Raw genomic sequence first — 9496 nt, 5'->3', positions numbered from 1 at the left:
GGCCCGCTTCTACTTTCACCTGGGAGGAGCCAGTGGGCTCCCCGGGGGAGTCAGGCAGCGATGACTCCAAGGTGACAGAGCCAGTATTGGGGGCATCCATGGCGTGTGGCATGGGAGGTGCTCAGACACGGCCTGACCGGCGCCAGGCACTGTGCTAACACTTTGCATGTGTCGACTCACTTCGTCCTCACACCCGCCCTCCAAGGCTGGTCCTGTTAGCCCGTCTTCCAGATTCAGAGCCTGAGGCCCCCCAGGTGAGGCCCCGACGGGCACAGCTCATGAGGAGCAGAGCTTCGGCGAGTGAAAGGCCCCAGCCCTCCCCAGCCCCAGCCAGGTTTGGCCTCTCAGAATGGGTGGGAGGCTCCCGTCAGACACCCAGCTGCCACATGGTGCCCCGGAGCCCTTGCTCTGAGGCCTGACGTCACTGGTTCCCACCTGGCCAGGAAGGAAGGACAGACAGACAGGGGATTTCTCTGTGCCCCACCGCAGGCAGGAAAGGCCAGGCCAGGCAGTCCCCGGCTTCCCTTACCCCAACACCCTTGCCTTCCTGCCGTCAGCATTTGCCTGCCTTTTTCCAACCCCCTCCAGCCCGCTTCGATGGCCAGGCGTGTTCAGCTGCAGGAAGTCAGAGGCTCTGCCCCCTCCCCGCGGCGGGGGCCCCTCAGGGGACAGCCCCATAGGGCTAATGCCCCCACCTCCTTCTCCGGGTGGGGAGGACTCATCTTGTGCACCCTGGGAGCCCTGGGGAGCCCAGCAGCAGAGCCCCTCACCGGACCCCTCCTCAGAGCCCTCCCTATCAGCCCATCTGTCTGTCCCCCTCCAGCCTTATCTTTCTCTAGCCTTCCCCCATCTCTGTTTTTATCCGTCTTTTTGCTCCTCCCAGTTTCCCTCTCTCTTTGTCTCTCTCTCCCGCAGTCTCTTCCCACCTTCTCTCTTTCCACTCCCTGTCTCTTTGTATGTATGTCTCTCTCTCTCTGTGCCTCTGTTTCTCTCTGTCTCTCTCCCTATCCCCCACCCCACTCTCCCCTCCTAGCTTCCTTCCTGTCTCCGGGCTCATCTTGCCGCATCCTGCAGCTCCCCCCACTGAACCTTGAGGATAATGCTCTGTGTCATCACAGCTCAGCCTGGTGCACAGTGGATGGTTCCAGCACTTTGGACAAAACTACTTTCCTAGCTGAGGGCTGGACTCAGGAGCTGCCCCGGCTTGGGGACATGCAGGGCTAGTTTAGACTGCAGGGGGCACGGCCAGGGTCCAAGTATCCTGATTTAAGCTGGAGGTAGAAGTGCTGTGTGGCCTAGGGCAAGGCACTCGCCTTCTCTGAGCCTCAGTTTTCTCATCTGTAGAACAAGGACAATCATAATAGCACACTGGGCCCTGGGAGGTTGTGAGAATGGAAGAACATAATATACCAGAAAGCATAGTGGCCAGACACATCACAGGCACTGGGCAAAGGCCAGCTTCTCTCCCCTTACATTGAGTAGTGGCCCACCAGGACCCACTTCCCTGTCATGAGCACTCATGGTGGCTGGCAGAGCCACTGTCCACCGAGGGCTAAGTGCTGCACCCAGCACTGCCTTGCACAGTCTCATGCCATCCTCACAAGCCTGGGATCATTGGACCCATTTCACAGATGGAGAAACTGAGGGGCGTTAGCAAGGTGAGGATTTGAACCTGCCTGTCTTCAGGTCCTCTTTTCCTCCCCTGCACCCATTAGCTGGGAGCTCCTTCAGGCCAGGGCGGGTCTGAGGGCAGCTATGCTGTACCCCTAGCTGTGCGGAAGAGGTGTTGGTGACTACTGGCGGAAGGAAGGAACGAACTAACGGACTTGCATCTTCCCCGGCCTTGCTCAGATGCTGTGGGGTGTCCTCCCAGAAGGGACTTTAGAGGGAACCAAGGGGAGAGTGATGGTCCCTGGGAGGGGCTGGTTAGGTGGCTCCCAGAATTAACTAACTCTGAGTTAACTAACCCAGGTTAACTACCAGCTGACCCTGTGATTTGGGCCCTTCTCGCTTTTGTTCACACCTTCTGACTGTATCGAGGAGAAGGTCTCGGTTTGGGGCTGACGTGTCTTTAATGCCCCTGTAACATTTGTCATTGTCCATTTTTAATAGTGAGACGGCGAGAAGGTCTCAAGCTCTGCACTGTAGACGTCGGCATTCTAGAAAGCACTTATAGTTCCTTGTTTTCTTTATAACATTTGCAGTCATTTTCTAGTTTTGGCAGGTGACACTGGTTTTCCAGGTACAATAATGGTGTAAAGCTTGTTTGATAAATGCACTTATTGAAGTTTTTAAAACATGGGTGAAGGACAAATATGAAGTAGGTCATACTCCAGGTGGTACTAAATGCCCGAAACTTGGGAAATGTTGACCTAGACAGACAGTGCCTTGTCAATGAGGACACGGCGGCCCCGGAGGGCAAGTCCTTGCCTGGGCACCCGTGGCCAGTGGTCAGGCTGGCGGGAGGAGGCAAGCCCGGCCTCCCACCCCAGCCTGGGCGGCCCACCCCCCCGTCCGGCCCAGTGGTCTGGCCGCCCAGGGCGGAGCCGGGAGGAGGAGGAAATGTTTTCCTTCTTCAATTGGAAAAAATAACAGTGGGGCCAAGGCTGTGCTGGGGGAGGGGCTCCTGGCCTCGCGTCCCTTGGGCAGGAAACGCTCCTGACACGCTGACCGCTCCAAGCGCCACCTTGGTGACAGGAAGGTGCTGGAAACAGAATCCTCTGGGCAGCCCAGCACGCCTGGCACGGGCCTAGATGGTGCCAGGAGCCATCACTGCGGCTTCTCGGGGGCTTCACACGTCTCTTTTCCTCCTGGGAGCAACCCTGAGAGGTGGTCTTAGCATCCGCGTGTCACAGATCGGGACACCGAGGGTCAGGGAGGTGCCATCACTTGCCTACAGCCACACGGTTCGCTGGCCTCCACGCCCTGCTCTTGGCCACTGCGTCCTTGGAGTATGAAACGACCCTTGCGTTCCAGGCCCAACTCTGCCTCTCACCACCCGTGTGGCCTCGGTGGCACCACCCCTCTTCGAGCCTCAGTTTCCTTGTCTGGAAGAGGGGAGTGTAACCTCATAGCTGCTGTGAGGATGGAAAACATCCGTGTGTCAAAGCGCCCGGCACTTCAGGAAGTGTGGTATCCACTGAGCTTCCAGCTCTGAAACACAGGGTCCTGCGCCCAGGCTGCTCAAATCGATCATCTGTACCCCCCACTCAGGAGAGCCCCCGACCCAGCTGATGATACATCCTCACAGCAGCTGCCACTGAGGCACGTTGTCGAGACCTGTGCCAGTAAGGGCTCAGATGCATGAGATCATCTAATTTAATTAACCCTCCATCAGGTCTTCTCTTAAATGTGGGTGCCAAGGCTCAGAGAGGCCTAGAGGCCTGCCCAAGGTCACACAGCAAATAGGTGGCCCGAAGTGATCCCTGCCCCCTCTCTAGCCTGCCTTGCCTTTCCACACGGGATCTCCTGTCATTGCTACCATGTCCCACTGGAGTGGCCCAGGAAGGGCTGGGGTGACCCTCAGGTGGCAGCACTGACAGGAGACACAGCACCCATCGTGCTAATGTGTTTAAGTTACAGACAATTGGTGCTGCTGGCACGACTCTGGTGGCGTTTCCCCATTGCTGATGCCATGGAGAACTAGAGGGTTTTGCCCCTTCAGAGTCCTGGAGTGGTCCCCCACCCCGACCTCCGCTGGATGCCCCCCTGTGAGTGGGATCAGGGTGGTGCCTTCTCAGTTTGGTTTCAGGGCTCAGGCGGGTGGCCAGCCCTTGCCTGTGGAGACGAGCGCCCGCTCATTTCTGCCTGTCTGTCTCCCATGGGACTGGAGGAAATGGTTCTCATTCCTTCGTGTGAAGGACGCCCTCTCCCTCTCCCCATTCTGGGCACATCATTGCCCTCTGTGGTGGGGATGCACAGGCCTGGGTGGGGACCCTGAGCCCCCGTGCACCCATCCCGGGCGCCTGGCTTGCGAGCCCCCCACGTGGCCCCTTTGTGCTCTGTGAGCCGGATAATGGGCGGCATTCTCAGACGTCCAGTCATGGGTCTGGGCCCTTGAAAGGACCCTGGCAGCTCCACACTGAGGCCTCTGTCCAGCCGCAGCGGCGGAGGGGCAGGGCCGCCCCGGGGGCCCCCACCCACATTCCCAGGCTGCCACATTCTCCCGGGGACAGCCGCCCAGAGCAGGCTGAGGGGCAGGCAATCCCTGAGTAGAGAGTGGGTGCTCCACAAATGTGTCCCCCATGACAGGAGCCACAGGGAGGCAGGGGGAGTCCAGAGCTGAGGAGGACGGGGAATCACGTGGGCTGAGCACCTACTGTACGCTAGACATCTCCCAGCCAATTGTGCAAAAACCCCCAAAGGTCCGTGCTGTTGATCCCATTTGATGGATGAGTAAACTGAAGCTCAGAGGGGCGAGGCAACGGTCCTGGATTGAACCCAGGTCTGTCTGGCCATGCTCATTCCAACAGATGTTGAGTGAGCACCTACTGTGTGCTCTGGGGACACAGCAGTGACCATGGCCTGGTGCAGCAGGGCTGAGGGGATACATAGAGGAGCATTTAGACAACCCGCTGATGGGAGCAAGCAGGGCAGGCTTCCCAGGGGAAGTGGCGCCTGAGCCAGGTTTACAGAGCACCCACATGATGATTGAGTATCCAACATGAATTTGATCTTATCTTCACATGACAGCGACTGTGAAGCCTGTTTACAGAGGGGAGACTGAGGCTCAGAGAGGGAAAGTGACCTGCTTGTGTCCGCCCAGCTGCTCCAGATAGAGCTGGAATTTTCGCCTGGGTCTGGCCGTTCCTTCTTCTCCAGGAGCAGGGCCCGGGGAGGGTCAGTGAGACCCCAGTCAGGGCTGCGGAGTCGTCCTCCTCTGGTCCTGGGGCCTGGGTTTGCATCCCAGGCCTCTGCTTCCTGCCTGTGGGACCCGGACGAGGCCTTTCCTCTCTGGATCTCAGTTCCCGCTCTGTGCAGTGAGTCCAGGAGTCCGTGTCTCTCCAGGCTCGGGCATCCGACGAGAGAAGCCCCACAGAGCGTTTAGCCAGCACCTGGCCCGTGGTCAGTGCCCAGTCACGACAGTTGTTATTAATTCTTCCGTGGGAGGAGGTGTTGCTGCTCCTACCGTCCCCAGCTCTGACTCCTGGAAAGCCCTGCGCTGCCGGCGGCCTGGATGGAGCTCAGGGCTGCATGCCCACAACGACACAACGGGTGCTCTTTTCCTGCCCCGTCCCCCTCCCGCCTGCAGCCAGGGCCTCATCGCAAGACCCTTCTGCCGCCTGCAGATGACGCCCTCCCCTGGGCCTCAGGTTCCTCTTCTGTAAAGTGGGACGCTGTATCTCTCCCCCGACAGAGGTAGCCCACGTGGCGTTTGGTCTGTGCTCGGGGCAGGAGCTGGGCCTTCCCTCAGTGGCTCCCTGGGGTCTGGCACTCACTGGGTGCTCCTGCAGATGCCTCGGCCTCCCCAGTGCCCCCGGGGGAACAAACCAGCACAACACCTGTACTGCCACAGCCCTGCTTTGGCTGGGCCTAGTTCTAAGCAGCTTGCATGTTTTAATTTATTTAAACTTTACCACAATCCCGTAAAGAAGGTGCCATTATCATAACCTCTTATGAGGCACAAGGCAGTGCAGTGACTTGCCTGAGGTCACCAGCCGGTACATGGTGGAGCCTGGATTCCAGAGTCCTTGTTCTTGGTAAACTTGAGTCTCCATAGCCCCTGCCCCATTGCCCAGGCCCCAGTGCCAATGGGCCCAGTGGGTTCTCTAAGCCTCAGCCTGGCACAGATGCCCGCTTCAGACCTGGTCCCACCCCATGAGGTTTCCTTTATGCCCCGGTAAACTTCTGAGAACTTTTTCCCCACCTTTGATGCTCCCTGGGAGACTCCGGAAGGGATGAAGCCATTCCCAGAAGTATCTGAGCTGCTGGCGAACAGGCGGGAAGGGGTTGAAATCCAGGGCAGCCTGTTTCCCCACCAGGCCCCTCTCCCTTCCAGCTGCCCCCAATCCTCACCACTTGGTTATGGCCAATCTAGCCAGGACCAACAAGGCCCCACTCGCCTTCTGAAAATACTGCTGGGTCTGGAAAGGGAAAATGCTTCCCTGCAAGGGAGTGAGTGCCCGTCACTGGAGGTATGTAAACAGGAGGCCCCCAAGAGGGAAGTCCTGCCCTAGGCATGGCCTGAAACTGGATGGATTCCCACTCCAGCTGAGCACTTGCTGCCTGCTGAGCACACACATGAACTGGGCCAGTCCTCACCCCCTAGGACAGGGCAGCTGAAACGTGCTCTCCCGTTGAGTGCACACGGGCTATGTGGGAGAGGCTGGCATGGAGGAGCAGGGCCCAGGTCTTACTGGCCCTATGGCCTACATGAGTCCCTAAAGAGAACCCAGCATCCAGAGAAGATGTGTTTCCTCTCGTTTTCTTCGTGAACTTGTACCCATCCCTCGAGACCCAGCCCAAATGTCACCTCCTCTGGAAAGTCTTTCCTAGTGAACTCCTAGGCATCCCTCAAGGCCTAGTCTAAGTGGCCCTTCTGAGAAGACTTCCTTGAGCTGTGAAGCAGTATCAGAAGCTCCCCCCATCAAACTGCTTACCACACAGTAAGAGGGCATATGTCTTCCCCAATGGACTGGGACATCTGCCAGGGTGGGACACAGGGCCGGTCACTACCAACAAAGGTTGGGATGGGTGGATGGACGGCTGTCTCACTACCGTGGGATATCTGCCAAGCAGACAGGAGGGTCGTGTTAGCTGCTGGAGGCCCCTTCCTGGGCGATGCCAGAGAGACTGTGCCAAAGCTGCTTCCCAGACCCTCCTTTTGTCCACGTGGCCACACTGACCACCCACCTTCACAAGACCAGGCCACATCCAGCCATCATGCTCTGCTGCCTTAGCCTGGGAGACTCACTGGCCCTCAAAATGACCCCTGACCCCTGATTCCTGGTGCTGTTCTGAGGGTCCTGCCCCCTCCAGGCAAAATCCTGGGCGGAATAAAACACTAGAACAGAGTCTATTCATTCATTCATTCATTCAATGATCATTGACTAATCACCTAAGTGCCAGGCACGGGGGACATCACGGGGACACCCAGGCATGGTCCCTGTCCTCAGCCCAGCCTTATAGCCCGGGCTTTAAGCAAAGAACTCAAACAATTGCATGACCGCAAAGGGTCCCCGATCAGGTGCTTCTAGGAGTTTCTCACGGGGGGACTTGAGCCGTCTTGGGGTCAGCGAGGGCTTCCCTGAGGCAGCGCCCCTGGAACTGAGCTCTGCAGATGCCAGGGAGCTGGAGGGTGAGGAGGACCTTTCCTGACAAGGCGACAGGGACAAAGGCCTGGAGGTGAGCACAGCCCGGAGCCCTGGGGGGACGGAAAGGAGGCCCGTGGGGGAGCGCGGAGAAGACAGCAGCGGGGACCTGGCTGCGGCTGGAGGGCAGGGCAGGGACTGGAGAACCTGGGGTTCGCCTGGGGTGTGCAAAGTCAGAGGGAGAGGGCAGGGTCACAAGACTGAGGGAGCCACCGAGGAGGCCTCTGCAGGTGGCCCGGCAGGCAAGGGGGTCTGGACAGGTGGTGGCGGGGCGAGAGGAGGAAGAAGGTAGCCCCAAGGGCTATTTAGGAGGTGGGCTCACCAGGACTGGGGTGCTTGGTTGAGGGGGACGGTGAAGAGAGGGAGGCTCCAGGTAGCGAATTCCCAGGTCTTGGGCTTCACCGGCCTGGAGGTGCCTCTCTCTGAGAGGAAGAGCACTGGGGAAGGAGCACGACGGTGGGGGATCCAGAGCTCGTTTTGAGGGTAAGTTCAAGGGGTCCCTCTTGGCCCCAGGGGCCTCCACGGTCACTGGGTGCAGACTCTGCCCTGTTGACACACTTCCAGGGCTGGGCGCACGCTGCCCCAGGCCAATGGCTCTGAAGGGGAAGGGCCTTCTGACAGCCAGCTGCCCAGGGAGGGCGGGGCTGGAGCCCACTGACCCAGCTCCCAGCCCCCAGGAGAGAGGCATCAGGGCCCCACGGGGTCCGCCCTTGTAATGAGCTTCCCCTGCAGCCCACACTGTCTCGGGGTTGTTCCCGGTGTGTGTGCGTGCATGCAAGGCGGGGGCGGGGGGAGCATGTGCACAGGTGTGAGGGGCTGTGCACGCAAGTGGGGGTGGGTTTGTGTATGTAGGGTGCGCGTCGGGGTCACGTGTCCTCAGACGGGGATCCGGCACGTGAGGAGGATGAGTGGACCAGCGAAGGTGTGCACATGTCACAGGCTGATGCGAGGGGATGCACGTGAGGGCTGCCGTGGGCCCAGGGTCTGCGGTTCGCCTGGGGACTCCGGCCCTTTGAGGCCATCAAGACCTTCTCTGTTGAGGCCGTTGGTCCTGGTTCTGCTACCAGGAGCTGGAGGAGGGTCTCCTCACGACACTCCACGATTTTTATGATCAACCTGCAATAGCCCAACCTCTGCTTTGTCGGGTTCATCCTGACCTTGGGTGGCCACCCTCTGACCTTGGATGGTCTAGCCTCTGATCTTGAGTGGTCCAGACTCTGAGTTTGGATAGTCTTGCCTCTGGCCATGGACGGTCCAGCCATTGACCTTGGGCCGCTCAGCCTGGGAGTAATTACTCAGCCTGGCCGAAGTCCCCCTCTGTAAAGGAACTTGGAACCCATTCTTCAGGGACTTTTGGGTGAGATCATTCCTCATCTTACTCAAGAGCAGCCTCCACTGACCACAGCCAGGCCTCTCAGCATGAGCCACCATCCTCGCCTGTACTTCCCCCAAGACTTCCCCACCCCTAGTTAGAATCTGAGTTCCTAAAGCGCAACAGCCCCTGAATTCTCGATGTGCAGATTAAATCCCACCACCGCCCTGAACTTCCCTCCCTGCCCCGTCCCCTTGGCTGAATCACCAGGGTGTCTCCAAGACTCAGCTCTGGGCTCTCTTCTTCCAGGCAGCCTTCCCAGACCTCCCAGGCTGGGTAAGACCTCCTCCTCTGGACTCCCACAGTGTCCCGTGCTGCCGGTATCAGAGCACCCACGACAGTTGACAGTGTATCTGTTGCTCTGGCTCCCGGGCCAGCCAGGGGCATCTCAGGAGCTGGACCTTGTTGGAAGCATACCTGTGTCCCTGTGTCATCAGGCAGAAGGTTAGGCTCACGGGGTGAATGAATGAATGGGAGAGGAGATGAACGAATGTTCTCCCATCACTTTCTTTTTTTTTAGAAATTAAAAAAAAATTTTTTTTTTTAAAGATTGGTACCTGTTGCCAATCTTCTTTTTTTTTTCTGCTTTTTCTCCCAAAATCCCCCCAGTACACAGTTGTATATTTTAGTTGTGGGTCCTTCTATTTGTGGCATGTGGGATGCCGCATCAATGTGGCCTGATGAGTGGTGCCACGTCCACGCCCAGGATCCGAACCGGGGAAACCCCGGGCGGCTGAAGCAGAGCGTGAGAACTTAACCACTCGGCCACGGGCCCGGCCCCTCCCATCATTTTCTTGGCTGGTACCCACTCCAT

The sequence above is a fragment of the Equus quagga genome, chromosome 1, assembly GCF_021613505.1.
Source record: "Equus quagga isolate Etosha38 chromosome 1, UCLA_HA_Equagga_1.0, whole genome shotgun sequence".
In the NCBI taxonomy this organism is placed as follows: domain Eukaryota; kingdom Metazoa; phylum Chordata; class Mammalia; order Perissodactyla; family Equidae; genus Equus; species Equus quagga.
This window is presented reverse-complemented; position numbering follows the sequence as displayed.